Source organism: Hippocampus zosterae, chromosome 10 (genome assembly GCF_025434085.1).
Source record: "Hippocampus zosterae strain Florida chromosome 10, ASM2543408v3, whole genome shotgun sequence".
NCBI classification, from domain to species: Eukaryota; Metazoa; Chordata; class Actinopteri; order Syngnathiformes; family Syngnathidae; genus Hippocampus; species Hippocampus zosterae.
The window spans coordinates 14,616,490-14,630,946 of NC_067460.1; the positions used below are offsets into that span (position 1 = coordinate 14,616,490).

The 14,457-nt window shown below is 43.1% G+C and overlaps 1 protein-coding gene across 3 annotated transcripts in view; it reads left to right on the forward strand.

The window, feature by feature from the left end:
* Nucleotides 1-5,767: 5,767 nt before the first annotated feature.
* The window catches only part of npas1 (neuronal PAS domain protein 1), a 51,251-nt gene continuing 42,561 nt past the window's right edge, over nucleotides 5,768-14,457 (forward strand). For 2 of the 3 annotated variants that reach the window (XM_052079183.1, XM_052079185.1), the window contains exons 1-2: nucleotides 5,768-6,104; nucleotides 6,327-6,463. The gene's annotated coding sequence lies outside the window, so the exon portion shown is untranslated. The remainder of the gene's footprint in view (nucleotides 6,105-6,326; nucleotides 6,464-14,457) is intronic. The other variant, XM_052079184.1, reaches the window with a different exon arrangement.

The window sequence follows — 14,457 nt, forward strand, 5'->3', positions numbered from 1 at the left end:
GGAAAGGAAGACGAGGCGGGGGTGATGTATCAATATTCTGAGTAGCGTTTGAGGGCAAGGGGAACGAACAGAGGAGAGGTGGAAAGCGGGCGGGGGCGGGGTGGCTGCGCGGCGTAGGGGCCGTATTTTGGTATAGACAGTATACTTGAGTGAGTCTGAGTGTGATTATTTGTTCACGTAGACATGCATGGGCTGTTTACGCGCACAGCCTGGCATCAATACTCATCCATTTTGAGTTGCTGATATAGTGAGTCCTCATACTCATCGTTCTTGGGCTTGACTCTTGATTTAGCGGCCATTTTAATCACCAACTATGTGGGAATTGTAAAGGTCAAAACGCAAGCCACCTGTCAATCGCGGCACACACATAGAGGGCAAACGACCATTCACACTCATACAAACACCGTAGACACTTTTTTTGACAGAGCATCCACGGCGTGGCACAAATGACGGCTGAATGGTTTTGGGTCCTGAATAGAATAAAACAATTCTGATGAAATAGAAAAAAAAAACAAAGTAATGCTCTGAGGTCTGCGGACTTGGATTAATTAGTTGAGCGCAAAGTTCGAAGCAAACATGGTGAAGCAGCATTTAGCTGTTCTGCTGCACATAAATGGAATAAGATGGCCACAGAAGTGAAGTCAGCCCAAGTGTAAATGCTTGAAAAACTATTTCTCCCATACTTTTGATTAAGATCTTTTGAAATCAATTTTACACTTTGGTTGTTTAGAAACCTATCATCACTTTTAAATGCTTTTGCCATTTCTGTGTATGTGTTTCAATATTGTCGGTGTATGTTCTTTGAGTAATTTTGTTATACTTAATCTATATTTGTTTTCTCCACTTTACTTCTGAATGTCGTTCGTTGCTGTGTTTAAATGCTTTTTAGGTGTTGTGTCTTTGCTCGTGTGAAGCACATTGAGTTGCCTTTGTGGTTGAAATGTGCGATATAAATTAAGCTGCCTTGCCTCGCCTGGTTAAAAATGGCAGGGCATAAATCCCACCACTGCCGCCAATGTAGCGTATCGCCTGTAGGCCGTTTGTAAACATTCCTTAATGGACAAAAGTGCAATTCTCGAGGGAATCCTCCCTCGAAACTTCCTTTTGCGACTCCATACAGTATGTCGTCACCGTGCAACTATTCCCTTTGAAGCTTCACTCTTCGCAGACGGCCACTTTTGGTAAAAGATTTCGTCAGTCAAGCGTTTAGGCAAATGAACGGATACGATGCTTCAGAATGAGCGTGGGCTCGAACAGTTTCATTGGTCCACCATGACATGTTGGTTAATATTATTGGTGAGATGTGACACGACTATCGATAAATCTATTGGTGGCCAAAACATGGTCTCTTGGAGAACACTTCAAGTTCATCGTCAAGAAATGTTTGGTTTTCGAAAATGTATCCAAGTACATTTTTTGTTTACCTTTTAAGTGGAATATGTTTCAACTCTATCATTATTTCAATGCATTTTTTCTTTTATTAATGCACCCTGTTCATGTTCAGGGTGTGTCTGATGTGACAACGTCATACACACAGAAATTTAGCCAGTTTGCCTGTATTGGTAAAGTACTTAAATCACTTGACTATGATTATTTTGATAGTTTTCATTAATCATATCATGAGTAGAGCCAAACATTTCTTTAAGCGTCAAGATAACGCTCAAGACAAATTGTCCTCGTGAAGGTTCAGAGTCATTAAGGTTGACGTTTCATGCTTCATCTTTCACATGTAAACACCAGTCCATCTTTATTTGTTTTTGTGTTGATATATACTATATGTGCCACAATGTCAACTGATGCCCTTGCTTCTGCTATTTTCTGTACAATATGTCAAATATTATGATTTCTATCGCTATACTTAAAAGGCTCCAAAACTGCTCGTGCGTCTGTGTGTGTGTGTGCGTGTGTGCTGTTCAGAGAAATTCCACTACTGTTTATGCAGTCGTCATTAGGGAAAAGTACTTGTCAGACGGTGCCTATAAGCTTTATGAAAAATTCAGCTAGATTGGTGTACAAGTGTTCCTAATGAAATGCCCTGCTCTTATCTCAAGGTTTATTTTCACAAGTGGCAACTTTTACAATCGCTAGCCTATTAATCTCGTTTTAATGAAAATGTTTTTAAAATCAGTTTCAGCATTTTTCTGCAATACTTATTCTGTTTTGATTTCCTGTGTAGTGTTCCGAGAGACGAGGAACATTAACTTGTAATCACTTGCAGTGATTAAAGCACAGATTTCCCATCCATTTATTCTCTCTCGCAATTTTGCTCTTTCGAGTCATAGGTGAGTTGGAGTTTTACCCACCTGACTTGAGCCGAGAGCCAGACTACACCCTGGAGAGGTTGCCAGCACATATAGACAAAACAACACATCAAAGTAACAGTCACCCCTTTTGTACAATTTAGAGTAGGGGTCTCAAGTTCATTTATGTGACGGGCCACATTTAGTTGTTTTTTTTCTCAGTGGGCTGTTACGATTACAAAACCATACAATATTTACAATTGCCACATGATATTATTACATATACACAACATATTGTTGGGTAATTGGATTTGAAATCATGGAAATCCCCACGTTATGAAAATTGTGGACACTCACGCCACAGATTACCCGAGTGGGCTGAATCCATTTGGACATTTTGCAGCAGAGTGATCTAACGTTTTATGATTAGCCACCAATGGTTACCCCTACAAGTTTAGTGCAGTCGTGGTTTAGTCCAAACATCTGTCAAATCTTTCATGAAAGAAAAAAAAATCATAAAAGATAATAAATACCATTCACTTACCCAATCATGTCACACGGAGAAATTCCAAAGGAGATTCAAACCAAGATCTTCTGACTGTGAGGCAGACTAGCTAACCACTATGGCGGCCCACGTTTTCACACTGAGCAAAATCTGCTTATTTATTCTGTTTCAAAGAGCTAGTGCATTAAAGGATCACTAGCCCATAAATCCCCGTTTTACATGTAAGCAGACTATTTTATAAGGCACTCAGTGAAATACATTATACGGACATTTTTACTTCAGTAATGTTTCTAAATCACCCCAAATTGTTTTAATAATAATTTTAATAACGACATATCAGATAAATATTTTTTCTGCTTTTATTTGTTTATTAATTAGGATGTTTTCATTTCTCATTGTCTTTACTGATTCTGTCTTATTTTCCCTTCTTATTCTTATTTATGATTTTTTTTAAAAATTAATGACCCTCGGTCACTGTTCTTATTATGCAGAAGTCACTAAAAGTCTAACCTTAATTAATCAATTAAATGAATGCAACAATATGTTTATGACTGCGCTTCTAGTCGTGCAGAACTGCACTCCATCATACTGACAGCTGTTTAATATTTTATTTATCTCTACGAGAGGATCAAAACATTAGGAACGGCTCTCAGTATGATTCAGTGGACTTCTTTCCCCTCAGCAAACTTTGATAGTAAACATCCATTCATTTTCTCTTCCACTTTTCCTCATTATGTGCGTTCGATTCTATCTCACACGACTTTGGGCGAGAGGTGGCGCAAGCCCTGACCTGGTCGCCAGCTAATCAAAGGCCCACATATAGACAAGCAACCACTCATCCTCACATTCACACTGATGGATAGTTTGGAGTATTCAATGAACCTAACAAAGCATGTTTTGGGGAATGAGGGAGGAGGTCCACACAAGTATGGAAGGAGTCCCAAACCAAACCGTGCAAGGTTATTATTGTTAACCGTAACTAACGAAGTGACTAGAACTCAAATTGAAAAAAAAGATTGCTAATAAAATAAAAACAAAACTGCATTAAAAAAAAGAACACTGAATCGATAGCTTACATTTATAAAACTAAAACTATCGCAAATAATGTCCTTTTGTTTTTGTCTTGGTCAAATGAATATCATACATGAGCTTCTGCTGTTCAAAGAATTGTTTCGGAACTCAGGTTTACCTTACTTTCTTACACAATCCATAATGGGCTATTTTTATCTTACATTTATCTTACAAATATTATTCAAAAATAAAATGAATACTGGGCGGCCCGGTAGTCCAGTGGTTAGCACGTCGGCTTCACAGTGCAGAGGTACCGGGTTTGATTCCAGCTCCGGCCTCCCTGTGTGGAGTTTGCATGTTCTCCCCGGGCCTGCGTGGGTTTTCTCCGGGTGCTCCGGTTTCTTCCCGCTTTCCAAAAACATGCGTGGCAGGCTGATTGAACACTCTAAATTGTCGCTAGGTGTGAGTGTGAGTGCGGATGGTTGTTCGTTTCTGTGTGCCCTGCGATTGGCTGGCAACCGATTCAGGGTATCCCCCACCTACTGCCCGAAGACAGCTGGGATAGGCTCCAGCACCCCCCGCGGCCCTAGTGAGGATCAAGCGGCTCGGGAGATGAATGAATGAAAAATAAAACGAATACTTAAGACAACAGAAACTAAACCAAAAGGATTTTTTTAATAAAATGGGTCCTCGGGTAATTCGTCTACCACGGTTCAAAAAATGATTGAAGCATTATTTTCTTCCTTGAATACCCACTTATTTACATATAAAGAAGTCAAGCTAACTGCAGCAACAATTGTTCATGCTATACATGACCGTAACATGCCGCCAACGCGGTAACAAGTCCAACTTCAAATCAAATAAACCTGAGTTACCATGAACGTATGAACATCAATGTCTAGTTACACTTTTATTTTAAAGTTGTTCCTGGAAGCATTTTTGTACGGCATTAGTGGCCCGAGCGGCACTAGCTGCGCTACACGCGGTAGATGTGTTAGCAGGGCTGGTAGCATTCAAATTAATAGACCGAAAGGACTCTGCACCCTTTGATGCTGACAGAGTGACACCGTTGCCCTTCATTCCGATCACTTTTTAATGAGCCGGACTTACTGAAGTGTGTTGTTTCAGCCGACAATATTACGACTGTTCTTCTGATGTCACTTCATCACATTGACCAAAATCTATGAAAAAAAGATTTATCTATGTTTCAAGACAAGAAATTAGTGTACAGCTGTGCACATGTTTAAATGTATGTATAAAATGTTCATTTTCTCAAAATGGAAACCAGTTGGCTGTTTATTATTAATTGGAAATGTGGGGTGTTTTTTTTTTTTTTTTGGCTTCTGTATCTTTAACCAGCAGAAAATATGTGTTTGTATCCGAATACTCGATTATTTGATTCGAATTTTCAGTGGGATATCCGAATACCAAAAGCCTTAGTCAGGACTGACAAACATTCTTGAAAAAGTCAGTAAAACGAATTCAAATTTAACAACAAAAGCAAAAAAGAAACGTTCATGACCATTCCCAAAGAATTATAACCCAGCCGAAGAACTATGAGGAACATCTCCTAACCACTATTTCACCGTGCTAAAACCAATAAACACATGTAACAGTAAACCAATCGAAATTGAGTTTGTCAATGAAAAAAAAAACTGATCGAAAGGCATTTTCGAACGTGTTTCACGATCTCCTGTAGGTGTACCTAATGTTGTGGCCACTGACGCCGGGACAGGACGGTTCGCGTCTTTTTCTTTGGGGGGGGGGGGGGGGGGGTGACGGAATCTCCCCACTTGTTTGAGTGGTTCACTCCTCCGTCGCCTTTCCTTTCCTTCATTCTTTCGCTCCGGCTGCTCATCAGCATTTGAAAGGCAACTTTGACAGTGAGAAAGAAAAAGTGTGGAGGGAGGGAGGGAGTGAGCGAGCGAGGTAGCTGGCTGGCTTGCTTGGTTGCTTGGTTGGTTGGGGTGTGCTGAGGGGGGGGGGGCGAGGAAGGTGGGGGATAAACGAAAAAGCACGCGGCAGGCGGAGAGCGAGAGAGCGCCAGGAAGAGACTGAGGCGAGGGGCTGAACAAGCATGCCTTTTATATGTACTAGGGACTGAGACAGCGAGAGAGGGAGAAGGGAGCAGCTGAAGGCAGAGACAACTGGTGTGTGCACAGCTTTCCCTGGAGGAAGCTTCGGCGAGAGGGAAAGGGCTTGATCGAGAGACGGGGACGAGGAGAGAGCGAGAAAGAGAGAGAGAGGGGTTGAAGAGATTCTCACACTGGCTGTGTCCTAATCCGAGTCCATCTCCTGGAGGCAGCGGAGCAGAGTGTTAGTGAAGTGAGTCTAAGAGGCGAGGAGAGGTACATCAGCTAGCTCATACAAACACACACACACGCACAATACAACACGCACACACAACACAACACGCACACTTGGAGTCCACAATGTTTCCGGCTTTGCTTCTGTGAAAGTGAAAGAGGGAGGCTCAGGACAGACGCTGCCCCGGTCCCGAGCCCATTGGACGCCACACATACACCCGCAGACACACGCGCACAAACAGAGTGTTTGTCTGTTGTGTTTAGGATCGACGTGGTGGTGGGGTGGGTTGGGGAGCACCCAGGACAGGGCAGGGCTGGGGCACCGGAGAAGAGGAAGTGAGGGAGACAAAAGTGGATCAGATCTCACAAGCAGCACATCCAAAGCTGGACATGCCCGTCAGGTGAGTAGATAATGCAAATTGAATCACGCGCACGCAAGCACGCTTGCTTGCTTTCGACACACTTTCTATGTGCACGTGTAACTTGGATCAAACAGCGGAAATGTCGTCATTTTTGATTTACCTTGAAAACTTTTTTTCTATGAAAGAGCAACTTTTTAAAAATGTTCACGACGTGACTGCTTTCAATTGATTTAAGAAAACAACCGAAAAAAAGAGAAAAGTCCAAATGTCCTTGAACTGGCTACTTCCACCACACATTCCGCTTGGACTTCATTCTCCTCCTTTTTCGATCGTTTTCGATTGGTGAAGGTTATCCTTGATAACTACGGCTCGCCACTTCCGGTGTGTCTGTTTGCATGTGTGATGTATCGCATACCCGGCAGTAGAGGCAGAATCGGTCACAGATTAGTGGCTCGGGAACGTGGAGAGCCTTCAGGCAGTCTGCAGCAGGTGGTCCGAGCTGGCACAATGATTTTGACGAACGCACAAAGTAAACGGCGTCAAACCACCACTTTGTGGTCCCGTCGCCGCTCCCACGGTGTCTTGCTTTTTTTTTTCTCTCATTGAGGTGGGAAAGGATTTTTGCATTTATGTGCGCACGTCGCTCTGAAGGATTGGTATGCAACAAGCCCATATGTGCTTTCCTTCCATATTTGCATGCAACTTCTTCTCTGGAAGTGCCAAGAAGCTTTTTTTCGTTTCTTAGCAGGATGACACATTTCACTCAACAACTGATATTTGCTGTTCATCCAGGATTTCTTCAGAATTTTCCTCAGTTTCAGTCATGTGAATTCCGAATTCCATCGTGTGAATTGTCAAGTCTTGAAGGAGGTCTGAATTTGAGGCACACCTGCCTGAATGGCGGCTGCCATGCATAAAGACGCGCACAGCCCCAGCCAAATCACAAGCTGCTTTTATGAAAAGAATGCAGAAAAAGTTCCCTGCGGAATTTACATCTTTCAAAAAGAGAGGAATATTTCTCTTTTCACTTTCACGTTGCAGTCATTTGACGCCGGGAGCGGCAATAAAAATGGGATTGCGCCCCTGACGAGAAACAGACCCGCGTCATCACATTTCGTGCATGGGCCCGCCGAGCCTCTGAGCCTTTCCATCCGCTTCAGTCCTGACATGTGCAAGTACATATATAATTTTCATATCTGTCTATATATGTATATATATATGTGCCTCGCCTGTGACCCACCTTTAGACCTTTTTTATGAGGCCCCTGCTTCCTCCTCTGGATTCCATCTAAGGCGTCCCGTTCACCGCCAAAAGGCGTGCGACCCTGCCCGGCATCGTTTGGCGGTAGATGAGCAGAAGGGAATTTGAACGCCTTCTCAAGGCGGTGTCGAGAGAAGTCTCATTTTCCCCGCATCAGCACCTCTGTGTGTGTTTTTCTTTCATTTTTTTTTTTTTTTGATGATCAAGCTGTGAGCTTTGCATCCTCTACGCCACCATTATAGCAAAAAGCTCTTTTGAGCATAACTAATCACCCCACCGCGTGAATTCATGGAGAAAATGCAATGCGAGAAATAAATGCAGTTGATATTTGATTAGAATTCCAAGGAAACCCCGTAAATTGTCCCAGCCGTCTTCGGGCAGTAGGCGGGGGACACCCGGAACCGGTTGCCAGCCAATCGCGGCCCAATCCAGTCTCTGATACGTAATTTCTGACAGGGACTGATGAAAAATGGAATGAGGGTGTTTCAAGGTCAAACCATTGGAGACATTTTCAACTGTGCAGGCAGAATTTAAATAACATTTTGACAAGTGCTTAGTAAGACGTTTACTGTTTTTAACAATCGGACATCATAACATAAAGACTTTACTTTCTCCATTCATGGAGACGATGGTCCACAACGGACATTTGAACTACGTTGCTCTCCAAAAGAGGAACACCTGACTATAAAACGGTATCTGAGATGACTCTAAGTGTGGAGGGAGCAAAGTTCTCTGGATGCATGATAATCTTTCATTTTGTGGAGACAACGCCTCTAACGACATGATCGTTTCAAAATGTTTTGTGTGTGTGTGCGAGTGTGTCCGTGGTTTTGTTCCAGGGAGCTCCACGCCTGCTTGCTTCCATCTAGTCTGCCTCAATTCTTATAGTTTCCCCATAATCAATTCCCAGTTCGATCGTCAACTTTTCCCCTTTGCCATCACTGGCACGTTTTGATGGCGGCAAAAAAACAAAAACAAAACAACAAACGAAAGCCCAGAAAAGCAACTGATTGATCATGTTCGTCAAACACTAAATATCGCCTTGCCGTTTTTGATGAGTGTGCCCGCAATGAAGAACCGACTTCACACAAGTTAAGTCGTCTGTCTCTGATTGGTTGTTTTTCGTCATGCAAGGTGGCATTCCTGTGCTTCAATTTCGAGGCACAAGACAGATGGCTGATTTATTATTTTTAAACGCATCATGTAATACTCTAGTCAAAAAGACTGAACAAATACAACAGAAAGTGCTTTTTTCCTTTTTTTTAAATTGAAAACTCCTCTTTAAGTCTTACACTCATGCATGATAATTTAGTGCAACTTTTGAGACATTTTTTCTCATTTTGTTGGTTAAATTCCAAACTGCATGACCTTTAAATGCTATTTGACTTGTGCAGATGCATTTTAAATGTATTTAAGATTAAGGTGTGACCCGAGGAAAAAGATGCACACCTCTTCCTCTTTCTTATGGTTCTCTCTTCTCCACGCACACACTCTAAGGTGCTCAGTGTCTGCCGTATTGACAGACAGCCGCTCACTTCCTGCCTGTGTGTGTGTGTGCGTGTGTGTGTGTGTGTGTGTGTGTGTGTGTGCTTGAAGAGCATTGACAGACTGTGTGTGTGCGTCTGTGACAGAGGGTGTCAGCGCAGTGTCAGGGAGATGTGTTTAGTGTCACACTCGGCTGACCTGATCTCCGCTCGGACTGTCCACTCGGGCCCCGCGGCGGCTCCTTACATAACCCCCGCTGTCATTCACACACCGGCCTTGAGGGATTTACCGGCCATGGCACATACACACACACACACACACACGCTGCACTTTGTCACGTGAGGAATTGCATTTCTAATTTTCATATCTGTCATGTTGTTGTCTATGTATGATGTGGTAAAGTCACACCACTTTACCGAGAGAGATACCTGATCTCCACTTTTTGGATAAAAGTGTGTGGGAATTTAGTGAGGCTGGTGGATGTTCGGCATCCTCCAGACACCTCCTCAGATTTTTATGAACGCTGACTTTTGCACCAAGCTAATTGATAGGTCCATGTTAGTGCATGTGTGTGTGTGTGTGTGTGTGTATAAGATTGTGACCCTGTGCGCTGCGCTTTGGCCTGTGGTTATTTGGAGGTCAGAACTGATGTGGTCCTCGCCTGCGGGAGTGGATTTTGCTTCTTCAGCCTGATAGAGAGCAAGTCAGTCCACAGTGCAAGTCTCCAGTCAGCACATTATGGATGCAGGAGTTCTCTGGGCAAATGATGCCTACATTGAAGAATCTAAATGATCAAACATATTCCGTTTGGATTTTTTATTTCCATTTACCAGATAATGACTTAAAGAATCAACTACAACGCAAAGTTGTGCGAATCACACCTAAATATTATTATCACTTGATGTTGAGAAGGGATTTTGGAGGGTGCTTAAATGCTTGTCATATGTGTAAAAATGGAATACAACTCTGAGTTAATATTTTCTGCCAAAGTGATAAAGTAAACAAATCAATAAGGCAAGAAACAAAGTCGACTTCAGTGGGGGGCCCCAAAAAAAAATGACGTGGCGGAGGTGACGTGATCTGGCCTCCCACACGCTCCCACACTTGACACACACTCTAAGGAGAATGCTGAAATTTAACTAATAAGATAACCCCAAAATATTAGTGACATGTGTCAGGATGATGCTGAAATGTATTTTTGAACAATGTGGTAATGTAGTTACAAGTGCATTTGTCATCAAATTGTTGTATAAATAACATCCTTATGACTTTCAAGTCGTTGAAACAGCTCCTCTATTGGATCTCATTTGGAGGATATCGGTGTACCTAATGAAGTGTCTGTGAGTACAATACAATTTCTACAATGGACTTGCGAGGAATTCCAATGTGAAGCCCTTTCGCCCTGCAGAGATTAAATTGATGTGTGCTTTTCTAATTGGGTCGGCCTTCTTTAACACCAACGACTCAATTCAATCACTTTTAATTGTTTTAACCGATTTTTTTTTCCAACTCTCGGACAAATCTGCTTGATCCTGCATGTTTGGTTTGAGTTGAAAGAGAAGCAACCTGCCGCCTGGTTGATTGTTTTATTTCTTTAATTTTTTGCGCCAAGGAGTCTACCTCTCTCGAAAGAGATGACATTAGGCCACAAAGCCCTGAAGTATAACGGCTCGCATAATAACAGCCAAAGTTCTTCTTGTCCTACAAGTCAGCCTGACGTGATCCAGTCGTCATGGGGAATAAAAAGTCTTCATGTTGCCTCTTCAAAAATAATAGTACTCCGTTTTGATTGACACGTTCTTCGAGGCAATAATATAACAATATGCTTATTATTGTGGTTGTCGACGCCATTCTGGGAGGACACCGGAATGTTTCGGTTTCCTTATGAGAGGGGCAAAATACTGGATGATACCAATAGGACAGTTTTACGTGTACCTAATGACGGGTGCAGTCGGCAGACAATCATTCCGACGATTCCGTGACATGAAAGCGAGGCTCACCAAAGCTCCTTGTAATAAAAGAGAAGGAGGAGAACTGTATTGATCACCAATCGCGAACATCAGCAACACCCTTCTTACCCCACCCTCCATCCCAATCTTCATTCCTTCATCATTTCTCTCTGATTTGCCTCACTCCAGCCCCTCCTCTTTGCCCTTCTAATCATTTATTTATCGGCCGTGTCTTTATTCAGTTTTCCTCCAGTTTTCAGGACATTGAGACTCTAAGGAGCGCATCGTTCCTATACTTCAGAACCTCTGTCAAGGCACCCGAGGGCGGGCAGGGTCACTCCGGTCCGATCTAACGGTGTATTGATTCCATTAGATAATTAATGATCCAAGCAAGGGCCAAGGGAGAAGCAAAGAGGGCGGGGAGCACGAGGAGGAGGGGGAGGTCGTGGCCAAGGGGCTGCAGAACTGTGGCGGTGCGGCCCTTGAGAGTTGGAGAGAACCTTGGATTGGGAATGATCCTCCAGTCGTCAAGGTGAACCGCAGCGTACGGAGGCAGAATGCGGAGCAAGTGCGAATATGGAATATTAAGGGATCGGGATGCAGTTTTAGGGCGAAAGGGTGTTGAGGAGAGTGCGGGGGTGGGTCTGTCATGTCCAGCAGCTGTCGATTGATCAGCAGCCGAAAAAAAAAATGTACGTTAGAAACTCTTTTGACTTCCAAATCCTGAGGTCCAAGCAGGGCCCGTAATGCATGATAAGTAGTTTTTAGCCCTCCAACCAGAATACCAAACTTCATCCCCCCCCGATGCTGCACACACTCAATTATAACTACTCAACAACATGAAAGCAGAGCTGCAAAACCAGCAACATCAAATATTCTGTTCATGTGATTTCCAAGTGTGTGTTTTGCTCCGTCTCCCGTGATATTGAACGTTGACTTTGCCTGAAATATTGACCTCCGCAATATCTTCCATATGGCTTTTTTATGTGCACTCGTTTTACCGTCAATTGATGATAATTATTAAAGACGTCACAGTACACTTGTGTACGCTGAAGAATGACAAGAATAAATGCCTTGTGTCCTTTTGTTGGGAAAAACATTTTCCCATCCTATTTGGTAGAAGTAGAAAACGTACCACAAATTGCTGTGTGAATGAAAAGGCACCAGGTACCAGGTTTGCTGTAATTAAAGCATTCAGTCGTTTTGGGGAAGAGACGTTTGACAATGTTTGACAAAGCGCTACAGAAGTGCTCCAAATTTGTCATTTGTCAGCCCACTCCAACACATTTTCAACTGAATTTTGGTCTGGATTCTGACTGGGCTATTGCAAACATTCATTTCATGCTTTTGGCCATGATGAAAGTTTAAATTCAGCTTCAACTTGAAAAGTTCAACCTTGGATTCATCAGACCATGATGGATTTTAGTTCCCGCTGTTCTAAAACCAAATTACCGGTAGGGTGCATTGTGAATTCCGAGGAAAGATTGTGGAAGTGATCCTTTGAAAATGTAGACACTTGCAGGGATTTATAGAACTGGGACTAATACTGTTTGTTGTTTGTATGGCTGTTGTTGTGCCCATTGATCACTCTAGATGAAGAGCAGTAATCATAATTAGAGGCATTTAATACCACTTTTTTTCAGACTGATATCAATACCAGTGTTCAACTCTTGAGTATTCACCGATACTGATACCAAGTATCGATACCACTCGTACTTTTGATAAATTTTGATAAAATTTCCCCCAAAACAATGACAGATCGTTTTAGAGAGTGACCCCTATATCCCCAGTATAGATTTTTTTCCCGTTAAAACTGCATGATTTTTTTAAAACTTATGTACATGTACTTACAGAAATTGCATCTTAATGGGCATCTGTCAGAAATGTACGCTGTAGTTCCCTATCATAAAGCGGCCCCAAGAATACGGCCGATACTGGTCATGCCAAGTACCGATACCTTGAAATAAGGCTGGGTGTCGGCCTGATACCGATACCTAGTAGCGGTACTTGTCCGCCCCTATTAATAACATCATTTAAGGTAGTGTCAGCAATTTGGTTATTTTAGAAGTGTGCATAAAATGTGAGCCCTTTGCTTCAATCAGTACCTAAGATGTAACTCCCCGTTTCAAAATGGTTGGAGGGCCCTGGATTAGACAAACAACCATTCACATTCATACCGATGGAGAATTTATTGTCTTCATCGAACCTAACATTCATGTTTTTGGAATGTAGGAGAAAACTGAAGTACCTGTAGAAAATATCGCTGAGTGCCGGAAACATATACAAAGTCCACACAAGAAACTGAAATTCAAACACTAAAACTGTTATGCAGACATGGTAACCACGAGGCCACTGTTCATGAAACTACACGATTAAATGTCTCCCACAGACGCGGGTATGGAGTTTTTGCGGCCACTTGCTCCGGGGCACAATTCTATTGTGCCCAACAGGCTAATGAAAAATAAATATGGATGGCAAGATAGGGGATGTGAAACTATGCCCTTGGACCAGGAGATGGCAGGAGGAAGAAGTCAGATGGATGCTTACAAATGAAATCAAACAAAAAATAGAGCTGGATCAGGTTCCGAAATTATTATTATTATTTTTTTCCATCCATATCAGTATTTGTAGTTGAGCTTCATGCATGCAGATTTCAATTCAGAACATTCCAAAAGAGATTCTCCCACCCCATCAAAATAAAAACCAAAAAAACTGATTATTAATTTTTATCATTGAGGAAGTGGGGTCCATTGGCCATTCCGTGCAAATAATAAACCATCATAATCTACAGTTCACACAAAGGAAGAGATGATTGTCCTCTCTCGCTGTCTCGCGACTGCTCTTCACCTTTGCCTGATGGCAGCGAGCGCATTGTCAGTCTTGGCCAGGCTCTGTTCGGGGCCCCAGGGGTTGGGGAGATGAGGCATAAAACAACCATGTCTCCACCTCGGGGAGCCAGTGGCGTGGCAGCGAAGGGCTATTGTCAGTCTGCGTGCTGTTTGACTCAAATGTGTTCATTTGCCTGATGCCGCCGCCTCCCCGCGGGGTGGGCCGGCCCGAGGAGAGGAGGGGCGCGCTAACGAACCTCTGACAGCTGGAGGCCCTAATTAAAACGTCCCTGCAGAAAATAAACAAGAGCCTGAGCCAAAGCGAGAAGCCAACGCCTGCGAAAGCTCGCCGCAGTGCCCTCGCCTCTCTCTCGCTGCCGCCACTGTACCAAGAGAGGGCGACTCTATAGGGTCACGCACGCGCATGCACATCACACTTATGAATATGTATCGGTCCCGACAACACATTGGAAACACCTGCGGTCGCACATGTACACGTTGATCTCGACAG